Below are 25,149 nucleotides of genomic sequence, written 5' to 3' on the forward strand. Positions count from 1 at the left end.
ACCCACTCCTAGCACAAGCCTGACGCTTAGTTGGAGAGGAAAGGGGAATATTAGTCATTTAACATGGCTAATATTCTTTTTAAAAAAAAAAAAATAAAAAAAAAAAAAAAAAATAAAAAAAACAAGTCAATGTGATGTTAGACCTTAGTTGTAAGGCTATGTTCCTAGTGGTGAACTTTCGGAAAAAGATAGAAGCCTTTGAGATGTGGACGCATCGCACATATTGTGGGGAATCATAATTCTTATAAGGTGAGGAGTGCTCTTCTGGTATCCGTGTGTACAGTCTAAATAAATAACATTCAAGGCAAGAGTGAATACGCCTATAGGCAAGCGTGCTTCGACCAAGATCCCATCATTGCTTTTTATTAGTCACTAGCTGAAACACGAACTTCGCGTGCATATAGGTTTCTAAAAATCCCGTGGGAATTCTCGGCTTTTACGGGATTAAAAGTAGCTTATGAGTTAATCCAAAAAAATCCTAATTTCAGCCAAATCCGTCCGGTAGTTTTTGCGTGAAATAGTAACAAACATACACACAAACTTTCGCCTTTATAACATTAAGTGTGATGATGATAATCGTCAAGCGCTAGTCAATCTTGCAGTAAAAAAACTTATTGCTCATCTTCAGTAATGAAGAGGCACATGAAGGTGTGAAGATTTGATATCAGAGCCTAACGGTAATAGCCTAGTGGTTAAAACGTCGACCTTCTATTCGGGAGGTCGGGGGTTTGATCCCGGGCACGCACCTATTCACACAACTTTTCGGAGTTATATACGACTAGAGGATGCCCGCGACTTCGTCCGCGTGGAATTTAGGTTTTTAAAGATCCCCTGGATATATGTCCGTCCCCGGGATATAAGCTAACCCTGTACCAAATTTCGTCAGAGTCGGTTAAACTGTTGGGCCGTGAAAAGGTAGCAGACAGACAGACACAATTTCGCATTTATAATATTAGTATGGATTTTTAAGCAGTTAAATATCACTTGCTTTAAAACGGTGAAGGAAAACATCGTGAGGGAATCTGTACGCCTGAGAGTTCCCCATAATGTTGTCAAACGTGTGTGAAGTCTGCCAACTGGGCCAGCACCGTGGCGACTAGAGCCTAAGCCCTTCTCATTTTAAGAGGAGACCCATGCTCATTGCAATGGGTTGATCATTAGATGATCGGAGCCCACTATCTCCCGGACCAAAAGCTGTGCTAATCGTGTCACTCGCATTTGTTTTCACGAAAGTCAACCGATTCTGGATTTATTAGCGCCGTATCTCATATAAACGTTGCGCAATACAGTGAAATAGGTCATTTCGATTCCGCCACGCGTGTGCTCGTAAACAGAAGATAACCGCTTTTAATTCATAAACATGATGTTTATGTGCAACTTTAAAATAATAATTGAAAACATGATAAGAAAATAAAATCTCTTCTTAGCGAAAGAGAGGCTGAACGATTTGTATAAATCGGTCAGCTATCAGTATAGTCGAAATTCCTCGAACACGTACGAAGCGATTTGCTTCCTCTTTTCTAATCCGAACCGCTAGGATACGGAACGCTTACGGAATCAGTTTTCCCTTCCACCTATAATATGGATACCTTCAAGTCAAGAGTGAATAGGCAACTTCAAGCGCAAGGGCGCTACATCTTAGGTTGCATCATCACTGGCTAGCAGGTCTGATTGCAGCCAAGCATTAAAAAAAAAAAACAAAATCTGCCCTCTTAGCAAAATTGTTGAATTTCAGATTTTTACAAACGAAATTTTTGTGACTGCTGGATTAAGGCTGGATTCACGGTATTCTTGCTGTAACTGTGTTTTTAGCCAATAGTGAGCTCTGAGAAATAACTTGTATTTGACAAACTTGGGTAAACTGGTTACTTCAGACAGTGTATTAACTGGGACAGTGAAAATCAAAAATCATAGGAAATACTGCATACATAGTATTTCTAAGAACTTGTTATATTTATTTATAACTTTCTAAGAAAAAGTTTTTTATGACAACATTTTTGTGCATAGTAAATTTTTTGGTCAAGCGTGAGTTGTCCATAAAAATAAATAAAACTAACTAACTGCTGCTGCCTACAGGCTAGGGTTGCCACGTGTCCGGATTTCGTCCGGAGTTCGCAGTGTAAGAACCACGCATGCAATATTATTACCTACAGTAGAGCCTCATTATATGTAAGTGCGACCCCGACCGCCTTTGCCTCACTCTGCTGCCGATGAGTTGCGCCGCACTAATTGCTTCCTACAGGACAGGGTTGCCACGTGTCCGGATTTCGTCCGGAGTTCGCAGCGTAAGAACCACGCATGCAATATTATTACCTACAGTAGAGCCTCATTATATGTAAGTGCGACCCCGACCGCCTTTGCCTCACTCTGCTGCCGATGAGTTGCGCCGCACTAATTGCTTCCTACAGGACAGGGTTGCCACGTGTCCGGATTTCGTCCGGAGTTCGCAGCGTAAGAACCACGCATGCAATATTATTACCTACAGTAGAGCCTCATTATATGTAAGTGCGACCCCGACCGCCTTTGCCTCACTCTGCTGCCGATGAGTTGCGCCGCACTAATTGCTTCCTACAGGACAGGGTTGCCACGTGTCCGGATTTCGTCCGGAGTTCGCAGCGTAAGAACCACGCATGCAATATTATTACCTACAGTAGAGCCTCATTATATGTAAGTGCGACCCCGACCGCCTTTGCCTCACTCTGCTGCCGATGAGTTGCGCCGCACTAATTGCTTCCTACAGGACAGGGTTGCCCCGTGTCCGGATTTTACCGGATGTCCTGTTTTGATGACTTCAAACAATAAATCAAAAAATATCGCCTAGATATAAGAGTATTAACGTAGATGCTTTTTTTCGTTATAATTATTATCCGAATATTAACTTTACCAGCCATCCAATCAATATCTAAGATTAAATAATAATTAGTTAATCCGTGCAAAATTTGAATAAAAAATCTAAATGGAATAGATTTTAATTCTTAGGTAATTATTAGAATCAAGAAAATTATTAAGGACCACTAGATATCCTACTATGAAATCGGCGTTCTATTTTTATGTAGAATTAGAATTAATAATAAAGGGTAACGAGTAACGACCGGAAAAACAAAGTCAATTGTTTCTTCCCGGTGCAGCGAATGAATAAAATCACGATTTCTTTTTGCTTCCCTCGGCAAGATAAAATCTTAGGTCACAAGTAACTCACAAGTGTCTAAGGGTACTGAAAGTACCTACTTGCATTGTAGGAGACGGTATAAATCCTAATCCCCACTGCAGTCCTCACAGTTGCCAGCCCTACATCCGAGCCGCTGTACGCACCCCACGTTTGAAGCACTTAGGGACAACTTCTACCCTCATTTCAGAAGGGTATGCCGTAACGCATAAAACACTAACTTTCATAGTAAAAACCCCTATTCAGAGGCTGCTTTCAAGTTGGAAGTCCCCCTCCTCACTTATTACTCTGTAATATTTACTCTTTCAGCGGCGCCGGTGTGCCCACTTGCCTATGCTCTTAACAGGGCTCTCTCCGTCACTCGCTTCATACAATCGTAGTTCCAATTTCATTTCAATATTAAGCAACCAAAGTCCATGAAATTTTGCAGACATATTCTAGAAACTAATATCTGTGTCTGTGGTGTTTTAGATTTTTCTAAAAATATGTAGTTTTAAAATTACGGGGCCTCAAAGATTTACATGTAAATTAAGACCGCGTAACTTTGGAACCGAATATTTTTACAGAAGCCTGGAAACCCACAGACATAGATATATTAGTTTCTAGAATAATTCGGCAAAATTTCATGGACTTTGGTTGCTTAATATTCAAATGAAATTGGAACTACGTTTGTATGAAGCGAGTGACGGAGAGACCCCTCTTAAAGTAGGTACATTATGTAAATACAGTGTGTTTTTTAATGTATGAAAATATATTTACTTAAATTGACCAACTTCTGCTGTCCCGATTTTTTTCTTCATAAAGTGATATTGAGTCGATCAGCACTGAAACTTTTTTCCTCTGAAGATACGGAACCCTAAAGCGAGAAGTTACGACTCGCACCTGACCCATGTGTATCAAACAATGGCGACTCGCAAGGTCAGCTGTCAAGTTCGTTTTAATTTATTTACACAGCGTCGACAATAACATGGCGGCATGCAATTTTGCAAGGAGCACCGACCTGTATAATAATAGTGATTTAATTTTTTTGTTGTTTGCATGGGTAGGTGGGATTGGGTGATATTCATTGCGATAAATTAAGTAGTTACCTAGGATTAACTGAAACTTCTTTAATTTGTTTTTTCACTAGCTGATCGTCGATTTAGGATCAAACCCAGAGTTGCCTCACTATAGTTAACTCTGACAATTCTTTATATGCAGGTTTTTTTTCTCTCTCGTCTGGCTTTATACAGATTCGCCAATGTCAAGTTTGTAGTTATTCACAAGTTAGGGAAACTATACATATAAGTATGGATTTCGTCTGTGCCGGCGCTCGCCGACACACGCGCGGCGCCCCTTTAGAGCACTTCCCAAAAAACACCAGCAAAACACAAAAACCGGCCACTTTTACCAAAAAAAAAAAACACTCCAAAAAGGCACAGCATGCGTGCCAGCTAACGCCAACACAGACGAAGTCTCTATGCAAGTTAGGTACTCCTATTAAATTTTATTTCACAGATAATATTATTATCCTTGAAGATACAAGTCTAGGTACAACGAACCCTAAGATACCTATCTCGTATCTGCCCGTGATTGCCGGCGAATTCATTCCAAGCTCCCCCATTTGCGTCTCGGAGTGTAAAATGTAAGGCTCTTTCCCAGAGGTTGTCGTCCTGTAAACAGCTGACGGAACACGCCCTCGGGGTCAAAGAACCCGCTTTATATGATATTTTATCTCTTCTAGTTATAGTAAATCCATACTATCCATACTAATATTATAAATGCGAAAGTGTGTCTGTTTGTTTGTCTGCTACCTTTTCACGGTCCAACAGTTCAACTGATTTTGATGGATACAGAGTTAGCTAATATCCCAGGGACGGACATAGGATTCTTTTTTTCCCGGAGAACCAAAGGGTTCCCAAGGAATTTTTAAAAACCTACATCCACGCAGACGAAGTCGCGGGCGTCACCTAGTAGTCTATATTTTAATCCCAGAGACTAAAATGACAGCTAGCTATATGATAATGATACCCGCTCAGCAAAAATAGTGCTATCCTCATGATGCCAGATATAAAATCATATTTCGTGCATAACGAGTAAAATAATACTTTTTAGAGTTTGTGGTTATTGAAGTCTGTTTTTATTTATTATTTGTTTTTTTTTTTTGATACTAAAGATAGATCGCTTTAAATCATAATCATTTCATCATTTTGTAGATTGTTCTACTGCCTAGGTTATTGAATGATATTGCGTTTGAGATCAATACCGCCATATTATTTTCGGTAAGGCTGTCTCCCAGAGGTTGCCGTCCTGTAAACAGCTGACGGAAAGCGCCCTCGGGGTCAACGAACCCGCTTTATCTGATATTCTATCTCTTCTAGTAATATGGGCAGCAGTTCTGTGTAAACGGATCGCATTTTCCACTAGCCGATGTCTGCAACTTCATCCGCGTGGGTTCAGGTTTTTCGAAATCCCGTGGAAACTCTTTGGTTTTCCGGGATAAAAAGTAGCCCATGTCACTCTCCAGGTCTTTAACTAAACCCATGCAAAAAATGACGTCGATCCGTTGCTGTAGGTACATATTCACAATCACTAAACTAAATTGAATTAGCCGATGCCCGCGACTTCGCCCGCGTGGATTTTGGTTTTTCGAAATCCCGTGGGAACTATGATTTTCCGGGATAAAAAGTAGCCTATGTGCTAATCCAGGATATTATCTATCTCCATTCTTTTAAGCCAAATCGGTCTAGTAGTTTTTGCGTGAAGGAGTACTAACATACTCTTACACACACATACACACACATACACAAACTTTCGCCTTTATAATATTAGTGTGAAGTGTGATGTGACAGTGTGAAGAGTGATTATTACTATGGTTTTTATCCCTTTTTATGATGGTTTCTGGGGAAAAGGACAGCACTAGATTCAAACTGCCTCGAATAAATAAGTAGCTGAAGGGAGATCGCAAGAGCCTCAGTGAAAGAAAATTCATAACCAACGATAACTCCGCTCCGAATTATGTAAGGTTATTTTTAGAAATTGATTTAAACTGTCAGAAATAATGCAAAACTATTAATTCATCTGATGAAAATAGTTTAGTGAAATCGATATATAGCACATTCGATGTCATACGGTATGTTGGTAGGGAGGCAACAAAAGTGAACTTGCATAAATACTGATGTTTTGAAAGTTTTTAGTTTAGTCTCCCTCTGAGATACGGAACGATTATTGCATATTTCCGGTGTTTAGATCGTGAACGATAGCAATCACGCTCTAATTAAGTTATTTATTTTGCCACTAGTTTTTACAGATTAACACTCGGATAACCTCTACGCGTTGAACCTGTGTTCTTAGTGTAGGTTTTGGGAGGACATTGCAATAATTCGTTAAAATTTAATGAAACACCTGATTTTAAAAGAAAAAAAGAAGAAAAAGAAAAACAGTTTATTTGGTACCACAAACATTTATGTTATCTACATATATAATATAAAATAAATAGAATAAGATGCGTGGTGTGTGGTACCAAAATGGACTCCACTCAGCATTTGCTGTGCCTGTGTCGGGAACGTAGGCACGCGCTGGTCTTCCGTGAAGCCTTTTCTGACTGACGCTTATAATAATTTCCATCCAAATTAGAAAAAATGTACAATCCTTTCGATTTGGCGGGTGTTTTGATGTAAAGCAGTCGGAGCACGAACCGCGCTGTTGCCACGCGGCCGTCAAGGTCGTTACCCCCTACCACAACAAAGACTACAGACTGCCATATTACGCCGCGAAAACATTCAAATAAATAACACAAGAAAACCTTTCGTGTACCACCCGTCGATATGAAAACCAAAGATATGGCTTAGGAAAAAAAACCGGCCAAGTGCGAGTCGGATTCGTTCACTGAGGGTTCCGCACTTGGGTATTTTTTCGACATTTTGCACGATAAATCAAAAACTATTATGCATAAAAATAAATAAAAATCTGTTTTAGAATGTAGAGGTAAAGCCCTTTCATATGATCCCCATTTGGTATAGTTATCTTACTTTGAAAATTGAAACACATTTTAATTTTTTTTTAATGATGTAACCACAAATTCGCGGTTTTCAGATTTATTCCTGTACTTGTGCTATAAGACCTACCTACCTACCAAATTTCATGATTCTTGGTCAACAGGAAGTACCCTATAGGTTTCTTAACAGACACGACGGACAGACAGACAGACAGACAGATAACACAGTGATCCTATAAGGGTTCCGTTTTTCTTTCTGAGGTACAGAACCAGTCACAGAAACAGTCGTATCAAGAGTCGATATTTATTTAAACATCTTTACGAAATGATCCTTATGTACAAAAGGGTCACCTGGAAGGTACTATTAAGTATTTGGTAGTATTGCATAGTATCTGACGAATGTGCAGCGTCGGAAGGCGACCACTAGGTGGACAGACGACATCAAACGAGTCGCAAGGAGCCGCTGGATTCAAGCGGCGGCGCAAGGCAAGGCCATGGCTTGTGGAAGTCCCTACGAGAGATCTATGCCCAGCAGAAGACGTCTATCGGTTGATGATGATGATGATGCAGAGTATCTTATCATTTTGTATATCAACGTGTTCAAAAACAACTTATTTCCACACCGGTCCTTATGGCGCATTCCGTCCCGCTCGTTCCGAAGGTGTGCGACAGAGGAAGCGACAAGGTCACTGGTCAACCGTTCTCTCAGACAGCGGGGCGCGGGGAGGGGCCGGCGCGGGCGCAGACGGCGCAACGACATGGCCGCCGAGACGTGACGTCACAGCCGCTGATGCGTAAGAAAACTGGATGCAACCATTGCGTTTTAGTACGGAATACATTATCTGTGACAGGGCTGACAGACTGAAGGTAAGCATAGACTAGGTCGGTCCATGTCAGTCCGTATATAGCACTAGACTACGAGGCAAATCCAATTGCAGCAAGGAGTGCAACAGGGAGACTTATCTCCCCAAAGCTCTTTACCGTTGATTTGGAAGACGTTTTTATTCTTCTGAATTGGCATCTCTCATCTTCGATTTGCCGATTAGTGATTACATATTCGGTATGGCAGACATTCTGGAAAACTTAAATGCAATGCTCAATGACCTTGGTATAGATTCTGAACAGGTGGGCCTGAAAATGAACATGAGTAAGACGAAAATCATGTCTAATGTACCGTCCCATCCAATAATGAGAGCTCTGCACTCGACATTTTAAACGAGTAATATCAGCGTCAAGCCCAATCCAGCTAGGTAGGTCCGGTTAGCCACCGAATCCAACTAAACTCAACGAGTGGGATGTCAAATTAAATAGGAGAAAATTCTGAGTTCATGAAAATAAATGTACTACAACATTAAAACAAACCAAGCAACAGAAAAACACTTTTAGTATGATATTTCAGCGTTTATTAAGACGATCGTAGTCGGGTTTTAGTTTTCAACTTTAATTGTAAGATTTTTTTTTTAAATGAAATCACACTAATATTATAAAGGCGAAAGTTTGTATGTGTATGTGTGTGTGTGTATGTTTGTTACTCCTTCACGCAAAAACTACTGGACGGATTTGGCTGAAATTTGGAATGGAGACAGATAATATCCTGGATTAGCACATAGGCTACTTTTTATCCCGGAAAATCAAAGAGTTCCCACGGGATTTTGAAAAACCTAAATCCACGCGGGCGAAGTCGCGGGCATCGGCTAGTATTACAATAAAACCTAAAGCTAGCCTTATCTAATTACTATACAAATCATGCCCGCGTGGAATGGTGCCAAGAATACTGGCTGCATTTCCGCAAGTAAGAATGTTTTTGATAAACACATTAATATGCATGGTAATATTATAATAGGTAACCTATCTATTAGAGATCTCTTTTGTTTTACACAGTTTTAGTCATATCTTATTAATATTTTCACTATTCTAATTGCTAATAGGTTTTAATGTTAACCAAGTAGATACATTTATAATTAGCAGACCAAGACCGTATAGCTACAACAGCAAAGTTTTAGCAACAGAATTGTAATTTTAAATGAGGAAGCCATATTTGGACTTTGAACTATTATTATCATTCATATTGTATTTTAGTGAGTAGGTGTCACTATACAATTACATTATAGAAGTTACAACAAAACTCAACACTTGTAGATCTTTTGTAGATATAATGCATACACATTGAGATCTCGATTTTAGTCCTTAATTTAAATGTGAACCGTACTTTTGACATGACAGTTGACACATAGAGCTAAAATGGAGAGTGAGATCTTACAATGTACGCACTCTCTAACTCTCATCATCTCAATCTATCCGGCTCACTACAGAAAATGGGTCATATCTGAATGTTTTTTAGGGTTCCCTACCTCAAAAGAAAAAACGGAACCCTTATAGGATCACTTTGTTGTCTGTCTGTCCGTCTGCCCGTCTGTCTTGTCTGTCAAGAAAATCTATAGGGCACTTCCCGTTGACCTAGAATCATGAAAGGCAGGTAGGTAGGTAGGTATGTCTTATAGCACAAGGAATAAACCTGAAAACTGTGAATTTGTGGTTACATACAAGTGACGGCCTCCCTGGCGCAATGGTTAGCGCTGTGGTCTTATTGGTGGGAGGTCCCGGGTTCGGTTCCCAGCAGTGGTTTGGAATTTTGGAATTTTAAATTAAATTTGGAATTTCTGGTTTGGTATGGTGTGAGGCTTCGGCCGTGGATAGTTATCACTCTACTGGCAAAGCCGTGCCGCTAAGAGATTTAGCGTTTCGGTACGATGCCGTGTAGAAACCAACGGGTTTAATAAAAACTGCCATACCGTTTCCATTTTAGACTGCATCATCACTTACCACCAGGTGAGGTTGCAGTCAGGCGCTAACTTCCATCTGATAAATAAATAAATAAAACTCCGGGGAAAGTTAGAGGTGCCTGGTATCAAACCTCGGACACCCATGAATAGGAAACCGACGACTTAACCACTAGGCTATAACCGCTTTTTAACCCCCGACCCAAAAAGAGGGGTGTTATAAGTTTGTATATAATATCTTCAATAAATATAATATCTGTCTGTGGCATCGTAGCTCTTAAACTAATGAACCGATTTTAATTTAATTTTTTTTTTGTTTGAAATGTGGCTTGATCGAGAGTGTTCTTAGCTATCCATGAAAATCGGTTCAACCGTTTGAAAGTTATCAGCTCTTATCTAGTCACTGTAACCTTCACTTGTCGGGGGTGTTATAAATTTTTAATTTACACTTGTTATAACTAAAGCATTACAATTTTCAACGTCTATGCTGACAACGTGTATATTATGTTAATCAAATGCCGACATAAGTTAATGATGAAGACCGCACGCAGCGCGGACGGCCAAGGGAATAAAACACATAATTAATATTGTCCATTTTCATCAAGACTGTCGCGTTTTATTTATGCGTGCGCGCATATCTACGCCGACATTTAAAATTAGCCAGTTGTCGAATTCCCGATCTAAGAGCTCTATCAGACGAGTGAACCATAATGCTGCGGTATCCATGCAAAGTTCTGATCAAAAATGTTCTTATTTATTCTAGACTTGCTGATGTCCGCGACTTCGTTCACGTGGATGTAGGTTTTTTTAAAATCCCGTGAGAACTCTTTGATTTTCCGGGATAAAAAGTAGCCTATATGCTAATCCAGGGTATAATCTATCTCCATTCTAAATTTCAGCCCAATCCGTCTAGTAACTTTTGCGTGAAGGAGTAACAAACATACACACACACACACACACACACACACACACACACACACACACACACACACACACACACAAACTTTCGCCTTTAGTGTGATTAAGTCATGCCTCTTTATATTGTAAAATCCCGTGGGAACTCATTGATTTTCCGGGATAAAAAGTAGCCTATGTGCCAGGATATCATCTATCTCCATTAGTTTTTGAGGATTGCCCGAACAAATACGAACTCAGCGCAGCGGACTTTATAGATATAAGATTATTTGAATTTTTTAAATTGAAAAAAAAGAAACTATATAGATATAAGATTCATTGAAATTCCATGCAATTCGGCTCAGAGGATCACCGTGCCTTTGCAGTACAAGTTTATTATTTATTAGAACTACGAAATAGCGGTGGTCGTCTCGGCCGAAATGCAAGGAAAGCTCAGTAAGGTATGTTTTAGATAAATATTTAGGTTTTTAAGTTTAAGTTATTAGTTTTTATGTTTTATCTGTTTTCATTCTATGTACTGTGTTTGCGCCTAACTTTATAGTCCCGAATAAAAGTATATTTATTTATTTATTTATTTATAATATCAGGTAAGTTAGGCTAAAAAAGACTTTGCCGAATGTATTTTTTTAGTGGTCTAAAGCCATCATCGCATTATTGCCTTTCTAATGAAACCGCTTTGGGGCACATCGGTCGGATGGTTTCAAAGTCTATAACAGACATATCTACTCGTAGGCAGACAATTTTTTGTTTTAAGTACATAATATTTGGATTATTTACCTAAATAGCCACTTTTCTAAGGCTGAGTAAACTAAAGAAGTTACGTAAAAGTAAGTGGGTAAATATATATAATTTTATTTACATTGGCGATACATACACAAATTGGCGATGTTAACATATTTACAGACAACAGACAGTGTTATAAGATAGCGCTTAATTAAATATAATATAAAGAGATTAATTTTGATCAAAATAAAAGCACTCACGATTCAAGGGATGATTATTATGAATAAGTAGTAGCATATTATTATAGACTAGCTGATACCCGCGACTTCATTCGCGTGGATAATAATAATAGGTGAAACATATAAATATCTTGGAATGTCAGAAGCACTTGGTATAGAAGTGAGGACTATGAAACAGGCAGTGGAGGAGCGTTTCTTTGGCCGCCTAAAAAAAGTTCTTAATAGTCTTTTATCTGGTGGCAACAAAGTACGTGCCTTTAATGGCTGGGTTATGCCTTTACTTATATACACTTTTGGCATTCTAAAATGGACTCAAACCGAACTGGATGCCTTGGATCGAAGGATCCGAAAATTGTTGACTACATATCGTATGCATCATCCACGTTCATCTGTTATGAGATTGTATATCCCACGCAAGTGTGGAGGGCGTGGTTTTTTAAATGCCAAGAACCTTCATAATCGTGAGGTATGCAATCTCAGAGATTATTTTCTCAAAGTAAATGTGGGAATACATAGGGATGTAGTTGCAGTTGATAAAGGTCTTACTCCGCTTTCCTTAGGCAAAAATAACTGGCGTAAGCCCATAGTGCTTAGCACTTCGGATCGCATAGCTGTATGGAGGAGTAAGGAGTTGCATGGAAGATTCTACAAGGCCTTAACTAGGCCGGATGTAGATTCCATAGCCTCTGTATCCTGGCTACAGTTTGGGGACCTCTTTGGGGAAACCGAAGGTTTTATCTGTGCAATTATGGACGAAGTTATTAAGACTAATAATTACCGGAAACATATAATGAAAGATGGAACGCTTGACATTTGTCGTGCGTGCCATCTTCCTGGGGAATCCCTCAGACATATTGTTTCCGGTTGTTCTTATCTTGCTAACGGCGAATACTTGCACAGACATAATCAAGTAGCCAAGATAATCCATCAACAACTTGCTCTTCAGTATGGCCTTGTAGATACTGAGGTGCCGTACTATAGGTACGACCCAATGTCAGTTCTTGAAAATAGCAGTGCCCTGCTTTACTGGGATCGGTCGGTTATCACTGACAGGTATATTGTAGCCAATAGACCTGATATAGTGCTAGTTGACCGATCAGCGCGTCGAGCAATGATTGTTGATGTCACTATTCCACATGATGATAATCTAGTGAAAGCAGAAAAGGAAAAAGTATCGAAATACTTGGACCTGGCCCACGAGATTACTGCCATGTGGAGTGTTGACTCAGCGATTATTGTACCGATAGTTGTATCAGTCCACGGTCTTATTGCGAACAGTTTCGACCAACATCGTAAGAAACTGTCGCTTAACTGTTGGATCAAGGGTAAGATACAGAAGGCAGTGGTTCTTGAGACGGCACGCATTGTGAGGAGGTTCCTCACTCTGGAGCCCTGACCACTGGCGGCTTGGGTCCAACCCACCCTGTTGCCAGTGGGGTACATTTTGTCATATTTTTATTCAATGGTTTTTTTTTTTTTTTTTTTTTTTTTTCCGTTACTTTAGTTTTTTGTTGTTTATGTTATTTTATTTCTCTTTTGTTTCTGTTATTTATTGATTTTGTTGTTGATGTTATTTTATTTTTTGTTCTTTCTGTGTTTCTGTTATTTTTTCTGTTGTTTTTGTTATTTTATTGTTTAAAAATAGGATAAAATGTAAAAAATAAATAAATGAGAGTAAAATAATAAATAGGCTTTATTGCTTTCTTATTGCTAGTGACAATCATGTGTTATAAGTACATTAAATCTATTAAAAAAAAAAACTAACAATTAGCAATAGGCCGCAAACTCAGCATGGCCGAGCATTGATGGCAATGCTCAGCGCTGGTTTTCAGTTTGCTCCAAAACAAAATATTGATTAATAAAATAAAAACGCACCGCGCCCGTTGCGTTCCCTGCTTATTGATCAATATTAAAATGAATACAGTACAACCCAAAAAAGAACTTAAAAAACCGTACAGTAGAAAATAAAAATGAAAAGGAGAAAAAAGCACACACATACACATAACAAGCAAAAAAATAAATAAAAACTAACAAGATGTCCCTTCCCAGCTAGGCCTAACGAATAATATTATTAATAACTTAAACAGTAGTATTATAGACAACAATAATAATAGTATGGTTCCAATAAACCAAGTATCTATGTATTATATAACTAAAATTATTTACATTATGCACTAGTCAGATATATGTATATAAATAAGACTAGGATAGAATATTTAGCATATCTAGCATTAATTTCATTATTAAGACGTGTAAATAAGTTAGGTGTAAATAAATTTAGCTGCCTCGATCTGGTCATTTAAATAAAAATTCCTTAATTTCTTTTTTATTGTGATCTCGCTAGTAGGATAATTCCATTCCCGGTAGGTTTAGTAGATGTAGGTTTTTTAAAATTTCCGTGGGAACTCTTTGAATTTCCGGGATAAAAAGTAGCATATGTGCTAATCCAGGGTAAAATCTATCTCCATTCTAAATTTCAGCCCAATCCGTCCAGTAGTTTTTGCGTGAAGGAGTAACCAACATATATACACATTACACACACACACACACACATACAAACTTTTTCCTTTATAATATTAGTGTAATGTAATTGTTTTTTAGCGTTTTTAGGGTTCCGTACCTAGCATTCCGTATAATGCATACACATTGAGATCTCGATTTTAAGATTTTAGTCCTCATTTTAAATGTGAACCGTACTTTTGACATGAGAGTTGACACACAGAGCTAAAATGGAGAGTGAGATCTCAAAATGTACGCACTCTCTAACTCTCATTATCTCAATCCATCCGGCTCACTACAGATAATGGGTCATATCAAAATGTTTTTTTAGAGCTCCGTACCTCAATAGGAAAAAGGAACCCTTATAGGATCACTTTGTTGTTTGTCTGTCTGTGAAGAAAACCTATAGAATACTTCCCGTTAGTCTATATTCATAAAATAAAATTTGGCAGGTAGGTCTTATAGCACAAGTAAAGGAAGAAATCCGAAAACCGTGAAAATACGAGGTACGGAACCCTAGAAAGATGGCAACCCTAAAATGGGCCTTCCCAAAATAAACAACATTTCATTTAAATATGAATAGATAGCAGATACCACCACGAAATTGTAAATTCAGACTGTTATCAGCGACTAGCGCAAAAAACAATTTTCTTTAAACGCGTGACTTGATAAGCTATACAAGTATACAACTACGATGCTATGATAACCTCTGGAATGACATCTGAATGTCATGTAAATCCGTAGAATTTTTAAGCCTATTATACTCCGTCCCACACTATTTTCTATTTGATGTTTATGTGGCTATCGTATCCCATGTTTTTTAACAGGAAAATTTACATTAAACTGTCAAAACAAAATGTTGTAATATTTTGTACTAAGTACCTACATCCTGAGAGACTCGTAGACTTCAGTAGTGAGCCGGCAATGGGATGATGATGACAAAATCTAATCTTCAACAATCATTGAAATAAAAGATTTTTCACATGCAGAACAGGGACTTTTTCAGGCAATCTTTAGCACTCTATCGCAGACTCCATGGCATCAAATAATAAAATCAATAAATCGGCTCCAAAATCGGAACTGTGTAAAGCATATAGACAAGTTTCGATAAATCGATTCGCTCATCAGTAAACAAATCTGTCAAATTGAAAAATACAATTTTGAACGCGGTAGGTCATATTTTGTTCATCGCGCCTATACTTTAGGCCTCAATAACACGAGAGCTTTTTTAACGTCCGTTAAAAAAGCGTCCAAATAGAACAAATGTATTCCCGTGTATGATCACACGTCAACGCTTTTTTACGTGTGAAAAGTGGGAATATATTTGTTTTGTTCTATTTGGACGCTTTTTAACGGACGTTAAAAAAGGTATCGTGTAAATGAGGCCTTAGAGCGGTTACACATTAGCGGTTTTTTGCGCGCATAACCTCGTTTTTGTACGATTTATTGAAACGCGAAACGCAGCGAGCGTGTAAGCGCGTACATGCCCGAACGAGCGTAATACACGCAGAGACAAGTGTAAATTAAATAACACCCCCGACACGTGAAGGTTACAGTAACTAGAAAAGAGCTGATAACTTTCAAACGGCTGAACCGATTTTCTTGGATTATAGCTAAGAACACTCTCAATCAAGCCACCTAAACAAAAAAAAAACTAAATTAAAATCGGTTCATTAGTTTAGGAGCTACGACGCCACAGACAGATACACAGATACACGCGGCAAACTTATAAATCCCCTCTTTTTGGGTCGGGGGTTAAAAACGTTGGCCTGTAACCGGTCTTAAATGCCTATAGCCTATAACATAGGGTTAGCTCGGATCAACGAACTTGATAACAAACGGCACGTGTGATCTATCGCCTATGAGCTATGGCTTCTAGCCTCTACATTGTAGCTAAATACCTACAATGCATTGCCTCGTGCCACGTGTGGCTTTAGTTGAGAACTGACTCGCTTGAGCATCAGCAGGGGCCCTACTACCATCGCTTAAAGTAATAATGTTTCAATATTGTTTTGACAATTTAATACAAGATTTATATGAAAATGTCAAAACAATATTAAAACATTACTACTTTAAGAGGGCTCTCTCCGTCACTCGTTTCATACAATCGTAGTTCCAATTTCATTTGAATATTAAGCAACCAAAGTCCATGAAATTTTGCAGACATATTCTAGAAACTAATATCTATGTCTGTGGTTTCCCAGATTTCTGTTAAAATTTTCGGTTTCAAAGTTACGCAGTCTTAAAAAATATCATACAAATCTTTTCATGGACTTTGGTTGCTTAATATTCAAATGAAATTGGAACTACGATTGTATGAAACGAGTGACGGAGAGAGCCCTGTTATACGGTGGTAGTGCCCCAGAGCACTCATTCATGTACATTATTGTAGACAGTAGTTATAAATTTAAAAAGGAAATCGTGTCCTAGCTACAAATATAACATTTTGATAATACTATTATGATAATAGTATATATATATTTTTAATACTTATACTTATTAATAAAGTTGAAAACTAAAACCCAGCTGCGAATTGCGATCGTCTTATAAACGCTGAAATATTATAGTAAAATTGTTTTTCTGTCGCTCGGTATATTTTAGTATTGTAGTATATTTATATTTATGAACTCAGAATTTTCTCCTCTTTCATTACCTCACTTGATACAATAGCAAAAAAAAATTTTGGAGACCCCCACTTTTTTTCATGTAACATCCGTTAGGTCAATTTTTTTCGTATAAAATATAGCCTATGTCAACCGGACCTTTACGACGAATCGATTGACACCTCCTTCATCAAAATCGGCCCAGTAGTTTAGGCGCTACGGTGGAACACACAGAAGCTGGATACAAACATACATAGACACACACATACATAGACTGCTAAAATCATCACCCTTCCTTTTGGCTTTGCCACAGTCGGTTAAAATCAAAGTTACACGGGCTCTACAGATCTTTGAGGCTTACATTCCTACCACAACCACAGAGTATGTGTCTCTCCATATAACTACCTATTGTGCCACAACTTTGATTTTTGAAGTAAAGTACACGATAAAGGTCTTCGCACACAACACAGACAACAACGTAGGTTCAACACCTTTCCAACTAAAACTTTGATGGTGGAATTAAATGTTGAAAATTGCACCGTAAAGGGCACGACTTACATTTCCATGATTTACTGTGAGCCGAATCAAGAGTGCTGTCGGCGTTGAGTTTGTGTAATGTGCGAAATCTGGCAAACCGCAGACAGATATCTGTTTTAGAACTTGTCTAGAAAATATTATTGAATATTCATAAGAGAAGCGAATTACGTTTGTGTGGAGCGCTCAACGAATAGGTAAACTCTTCGTAATCTTTGACGCTTGTTTTGTACTTCACTGGACGCAATCCATCCGACCCACCACTGAGTACGGATCTCCTCTCAAAACTCCTCAGAACTCCTCTCAGTGGGGACGTTGTAATCAATAATTATAATTACCACTGATTCGGCATGCCGTTCCTACCGAGAAGAACCAGCAAGAAACTCGGCGGTTGCTCTTTTCAATTTATAGATAGATAGATAGGATAGATACTGTAGGTATACAGATACGTTCAGAAACATTATTCTTGTTTGTTTGGACTTTGGAAGCATTGGCACTTGACACAGATAGGCATAGGCCTCATTTCGACCACAAGTCAATTAGAATCTGCATCTATTCATCACCATCATAACACTAGGTTTTTAGAGCAGTCTGTATTTACCCAATTTTACGCTGTTCGTTTGACAGACCTTTCTAAAACCGGTCGGCGTAGTAGCTATAGTGCGCGCCATATTTTCCGAGAACCTTTTGTGTTTACGATACGACACGATTTTGATTTTCTACTTTGGTGATAGTTTTAGAGGTTTACGGTTACGGTTTAGGAGAGGAATTTCGTGTGTACTCTTTGAATTTCCGGGGTAAAAACTCCGATATGCAGATTTCTGTGTCTACCGATTTCGTCAAAATCGTTAAGCGGATGGGCCAAGGTACTAGACAGATATACTTAGTTAGCATTTATAAGCACGGGGCATTTTATAATATTATCCTCATCCGATAAATCAAACTCCAATCGAAGACAAACTCTTAGAGAGACGGCTGCGGTGGTATGGTCATGTCATGAGAAGACCCGAGGATCACATGACCAGAAGCGTAATACATGTTAGCGCCTGGACCCAGACGACGGGGCAGACCTCGACAAACCTGGATGTTAGTAGTATTGAACGACCTGAAAACAGCCCAAATAGACACAATGACGACCCAAAACAGAACAACTTTGAGAAATATGGTTAGGAGAGCCGACCCCAATTAACATGGGAAAAGTCTAGGTCTATATTATATCCTCATCCGATAAATCGATATAATATCGTGAGTTGTAAATACGATTGTTGTTGGCAGGGCACCCCGCAGCGCGTTTGGCGCGCTAGGTACCTACTTTGTTGCAAAATGACAACCAAATTGATTCAAATTTACAATTCCAATGACGAATCCGTTCACGCCGATTGAAGCCCGCTATTGAAAATGTGATTGAAAAGGACTTGATAGCAAGCGTCCTGGTAGAGCCACCACATTCAAACAATCATCACCACCACAGCATCATGGTCATCAATTGCCGGTGCACTACTAAACACGGTGTAATGTATGTCAACAGTCGTCTCTCTCGTGTGCAACACACGCGTGTCTATCTCACTTCCTGCCTTTCAGCTAAGTGCATGAGCAAGGTGGTTTGCCTAGCTCCTACTTCATACTTTATGCGCTGTGTTTACACGAGAGAGATGACAGTTTACATACTGGTCTCCTTTCGAAATGAAGAAGATTTGGGTCATAGTCTGCCACGCTGGCCCGAGGTGATCTGTGCCCAGCGCAGATTGGCAGACTTCACACGCCTTTGAGAATTGGAGAGGCACACAGGCATGCAGGCTTCCTCTATCGAACTAATAAGCTCAGTGGTTTCCTTACAATACAATGTTTCCCTAGACCGTGAAAGCAAGTGATATTAACGCCAAGTAACTTTTATAAAGTGGTGATAATAAAAAAAAAGAATACCCGGCAGAGTTTGTTGTGAGCACTTCTGAGACTTGGGCGCGTTTGGAACCCTCGTAGCTTTAGTTTCAAGTTAACGTAATTAATTATCACCACTACATCCTTGTTTGACAATCAGAAAGTGGACAAAAGTTTTATAAATGACTGACTTTGCAACTCCGAAAAGTTAGAAGTGCTTAGAACCCCCGACCTCCCGAAAGAAGCCGGACATATTAACCACTAATCTATCACCGCTTTTTTAGCATGCATTAGCATTGGATTAGTAGACGTATAATCACTTTCCATCAAGAGGCGGAATCCGTCCGCAAAATGCAGATTTCCCATCGATGTAGATTCCCTCACGACGTTTCTCCTTCGCTAAGGGTATTATCGCACTAGGACATCAGTAGTAATAATGTTTCTTGTCAGTGGTGGTGGTCACTTGCCTAAGTGACCTATCTCACTAAAACACCACTGGTGGCGCAACCAGGTCGCGCTACCAAAAAAATGTATATAGCTCTATGGAGGGTACTTCGCTTGGTTGCGCAATTAAGCGGACACCAGCAGCGGGGTGATTTGCGAACTCAGTGATAATCACAGAATGAAACCCATCAGGCTCGTTTGACTTTTGAAGGTTTTCTACGAAAAGATATTTTCATATCACGCAGTAAAACAGCAATATAGAACCAACCAATATGAAATAAGTTTGACGGTTTCTTTTAGTAATCATCACTGGGCAATGGGCATATAAAACGTTTTTACAGACTAATTTACTTTGTGATATTGGGAAAAGCAAAAAATTAAGAAATAAGAATAATCACTTTAGAGCTATACCTATATACTTACATTTTGTTGGTAGCGCGACCTGGTTGCGCCACCAGTGGTGTTTCAGTGAGATAGGGCACTAAGGCAAGCGACCCAGGCGTGGTGAATTGTAAATACTAATTACTCAGCAGTTCTTTGTAAACTTGCGAGGTGTATGACCTGCGTTAGTTAGTAAGTAAATTACCTACTCAGGTATCAGGAATTTTCTTTTCTTCGGTGCATTTTAAAATTTGAAATGATGCGTTTCGGACATAATATAGTAGTTAGCACAGAATTATTTCAAGTAAAGATGGATTGCTCTGCAAAGTCGTTTAAATCAAGCAAATGTAATTCAGCTCGCGCAGCGCTGCGGTCTAAAATTTGATACACACCTCTCTTTCTATCGCATGACTCTTCTCTTTCTCTCTCTCATAAAAAAAGAGAGTATATTTCTCGGCTCACGTTACCAAGTGAGCCGACCTGCGTATTTACGGATGGAATGTAAGTTCTCGCAGTTTTTTTCTAATTAATAGAGATCGTTGAATTAAACATGATCATAGTCTGGCATTTATTTGATAATATGTAAATATTTTTATTCTTTTAACAACAACATTACATTCCTGCGAAATAATAAATATAGCACTAAATTAAAACCGCTTTGACCGGCTTGTCGCCCTCGCGTCTATAAACAACTATGCAGAACAACCTGGAGACATTGCAATTTGAATTCTAACACCTAACAAATAAGGTTTTAATTCAACACACAGGTACCCACTTAGCGGCCGACCGTACCTATCTTAGTTACTAGGCAAAGAATACGCCGACCAAATCACGAAGCCACAACATTATACACTCGATTAAACATTTCCACCACTTCGAAATCCTGCAGCGTGTTGTGAAACTAAGTGCAAACACTGCCCGGCAAAATTGAAGAGACCGTTACCGGCTGAACAATTGCCAATCACGAAATGTAAATTTGAAATGGCCGGTTTATGCAATTCAAATGGTGCCGTATGTACTTCGCGTACAATTTGCATGGACGCGCTGGTATTGTCAGCATACTAAACAGAGGTTTATTTTTAAATTTGGCTTTATTTTAAGTGTTGCAAATTGTTCCGTCGACCTCACAGGCCGCAAAAACTTTCTGGCTCACGGTGCCCTGACTATAATATTATTATGTACTAGCTGATGCCCGCAGCTTCACCCGCGTGGATTGGTCAGATCCCCTGCAGCATCAGGATTGAGGAGTTGGACTCCAAATTTTTTATGAAACAATGTCGCAAAGTTCCTCTATCGATTAAAAAAGAAATGACGTAAATCGGTTCAGAAATCTCGGAGATTTCGGTGTACATAGGTAGAAAAACACAACTCCCTTTTTGAAAGTCGGTTAAAAAGTAGCCTATGTTACTCCCTGGTCAATTCTCTACTTGTCTGTGAAAATCCCGTCAAAATCGGTTCAGCCGTTCCCAAGATTAGCCTTTTCAAACAGACAGACAGACAGACAGACAGACAGACAAAAATTTTAAAAACGTGTGATTCAGTTATAGTATCGTTCAAATAACCAAATGACCTTAATATGCGGTAGTTATTTCGAAATTACAGACAGACACTCCAATTTTATTTATTAGTATAGATGAAAATAACGCTGAATGATACACACAAGACAAAAGAATAATATGTGTTAGTCACTATAGGTGTCTCAAGACTCCTCGGTCAACCACACTTTAGGTCACCTTGATCTTCTTCTTCTACATATGGGGGAACTTAACATTGAGGTTTCACATATTGTTGTTAATTCAAAAAAACCGGCCAAGTGCGAGTCAGACTCGCGCACTGAGGATTCCGTACTCGGGTAATTTTTTTCAACATTTTGCACGATAAATCAAAAACTATCATGCAGAAAAATAAATAAAAATCTGTTTTAGAATGTGTACGTAAAGCCCTTCAATTTGATACCTCACTTGGTATAGTTCTTACTTTGAAAATTGAAACATATTTTAATTTTTTTTAAATGATGTTACCACAAATTCGCGGTTTTCAGATTTATTCCTGTATTTGTGCTATAAGACCTACATACCTGCCTTTCATGATTCTGAACGGTGAACGGGAAGTACCCTATAGGTTTCTTAACAGACACGACCGACGGACGGCTGGACGGACGGACGGACAGACAGACAACAAAGTGATCATTTAGGGGTTCCGTTTTTCCTTATGAGGTACGGTCCTCTGGCCCTCTGGCTGTTGTGGCTTTGGAGTGCATTTAATTCGTTTAGACCACATAATAAGAATTTCTGTGGTTTAGAGTTTAGACCATAGTCCCTTCAGTGCCAATACTGCCAATGCCGAAATTTTCGATAGATATATATTTTTAAACAGTCTAAGCGACTGTGAATTTTTAACCGACTTCAAAAATGGAGGAGGTTCTCAATTCGACGGAATGATTTTTTTTTTTTTCATGATGACAATATCTGTAAATGTACTTATATGTATACTTTGAAAGTTAGTCATCCGTCATCGATATTTCTTAATGTTTTCTGGGCCCAACATTCATCCTTCCCAAAGCCGTCTTCTAAGTTTCATATTTAAATTGTCTTCACAGATGTTTCTTGATCAGTAGGTATTTGTGAAGGTGGTTCATGTTGTTATTATTCTTGTAACCGATATAAAAGACCTGATTACACAAACAATTGCAGATGGCTTATCAGATCAAAACCGGTACCTTTGTTCTCGACAGGTTACCTACTTGAACAGATCTAGTTTTATACATAGGTTATTAGTAGGCATTAGTACTGCAAAGTATTTTGTACCCCTATATCGATAGGGGTACAAAATACTTTGCAGTTACACATAAATTCAGGATTTATGGCTCCAAGTTTTTCTGTTCTCAGGTTTACGCTCTGCTTTTTTTTTATTTCTACAAATATGAGACTTCCCCTAGTTCCATTACTTGAGAGTAGCGTATAATATACACGCTTTATTAACCCCCGACCCAAAAAGGGGGGTGTTTTAAGTTTGACGTGTGTATCTGTCTGTGGCATCGTATAGCTCCTAAACTAATGAACCGATTTGAATTTAGTTTTTTTTGTTTGAAAGGTGGCTTGATCGAGAGTGTTCTTCGCTATAATTCAAGAAAATCGGCTCAGCCGTTTGAAAGTTATCAGCTTTTTTCTAGTTACTGTAACCTTCACTTGTCGGGGGTGTTATAAATTTTCAATAGATAATTGTATATAGAAGTTGATTTGTGAAACGATTATATACCTACCTATATATTTTTCATGGAGATACCTTCAAAATGTGCAATTTTAAACGATCCGTTTCCGTAGTAACTCGTGGCGTAGAGCAGAAGAAAAGTACCTACTATTAAAATGAGTTTGTATCTGGCTGGCCATTTTAATTTTTTCCTACTCAGCATTTCGCAGGGTCTGTTTTTAATTCTTGACAAGCTGCCAGCTCTCTGCCACGGCTTGATTGCCGTTACTTCCGCATCCCACTGGGAATTAAACCACTAGCACTTTATTATTTTACTCGGAGTTCAGAATTAAATTGTATAGTTGACTTTGTGTCTCCGAAGGCACAAAGGTGTTGAGAACAATTAATTAGAACTATTGACACAATATAGTAGGTACTCGTATATGGAGTGTAGATACTAGATAACTGGGTGATGAGTAAAAATTCTGATGTACGCCAGAAGCCAAATAGCACTCTGCTCATACATTTTGTTGTGAACCCAAAGAGTGCAAACTCAGAATTTTGAGTTGAGTCGGGGGTTAAAAATCAAAAACAACACAGATAATAATTTATGAAAAGTGTCTAAATTTCATTAAGTTTCGGTTTAAATTCAAATAGGAACCAAACTCCGTTTGTAGGGCAGCCACTCTGAATATATTATGTACTTTTATAATTAAAAAGCTTTTCTGTAGGATTTCTAGATATTTCTGTCATAGAACTAGGAATCAGCTCAGCTATTCTATGGTAGTATTAAGCCGGGACTCGACCGCGAAATGAGCGAGGTCATTAATGAGTCCGTTTAACTCGCAACGATAATTTCCATAGTTGAGGCTCGACCGCGAAAGAGCCTTCAACTATGGAAATTGTCGTAGCGAGTTAAACGGACTCATTAATGACCTCGCTCATTTCGCGGTCGAGTCCCGGCTTTAAAGTATTCTACTTGTTTCATGGTTTTCTCAGTAACAGACAAACGTGTTGGTCACACCAACATGTGATCACTCAGTGATACATTCCGTACATGCAACCGTATTGTAATTGCATATTAATGACCGCATGCATGGGCTTGAACTTGTCTTCAAAGTGCTGTTGCATTTCAACCTTTATTACATGTAAATAAGAGTCACATTCTGGACTCTCGTGACTCTTGCAGTGAAGTTTACGGCTGGTTTTATTATTATTTGTAACAAAAAGCTTATGTTTATAATATTATATCGTTATGTGTTCCAACTTGTTTTTTAAGCATTAACGATGTAATAGCATGAATATTTATTAGAGACATAGTTATGATGAATCATGTAAGTATTATAATAATTTGAAGTTCTTTTGTTATTGGCGAAGTTTGATACTTAGCTAGAATATTTTATATTAGATTATCTTAAAAAGTACTTTTTAAGATAATCTAATATTCTAATTAAATATTAGGGTGTTTAAAGAGGATTAAGCCGGTAAAACCCCTTTAATTTAAACTGCATCTAATTTAATATCCGACTCAAAGGGCCATTTTTTATGTGGTAATATTTAAAATAAATTAAATTTACTAATAATTTTCTTTTTTCTTTTAACAAAACTGATAGACTGAGAAAGATTTCCTGATGTTCCTTGTGATTTTCTCCTGCCAAAAGTATCTTTCAAAAGCTTCTCCTTTTCCAAAAGTTTCAGAACTTTTGGTTCACCAATTCAGTAGGTAATCGGTAAAGGGAAAGGCCTCCTTTAAAGGAAACGTTTTTGGAAGGAGAAATCAGAAGGTTTATCTCAGCTTGATGGATCTAGGAATATACTAATA

General features: G+C 38.5%; 1 protein-coding gene and 1 long non-coding RNA gene across 2 annotated transcripts in view; one reads left to right on the plus strand and one right to left on the minus strand.

Moving 5' to 3' along the window:
* The window catches only part of LOC123874076 (ski oncogene), a 133,565-nt gene that overhangs the window by 103,011 nt on the left and 5,405 nt on the right, over nt 1-25,149 (minus strand). The window lies entirely within an intron of this gene.
* Nucleotides 1,359-16,320, plus strand: LOC123874080. Its single transcript, XR_006797828.1, has 3 exons — nt 1,359-1,371; nt 4,808-4,812; nt 16,263-16,320. It is a non-coding gene; the product is annotated as an uncharacterized LOC123874080 (long non-coding RNA).

Source organism: Maniola jurtina, chromosome 17 (assembly GCF_905333055.1).
Source record: "Maniola jurtina chromosome 17, ilManJurt1.1, whole genome shotgun sequence".
In the NCBI taxonomy this organism is placed as follows: Eukaryota; Metazoa; Arthropoda; class Insecta; order Lepidoptera; family Nymphalidae; genus Maniola; species Maniola jurtina.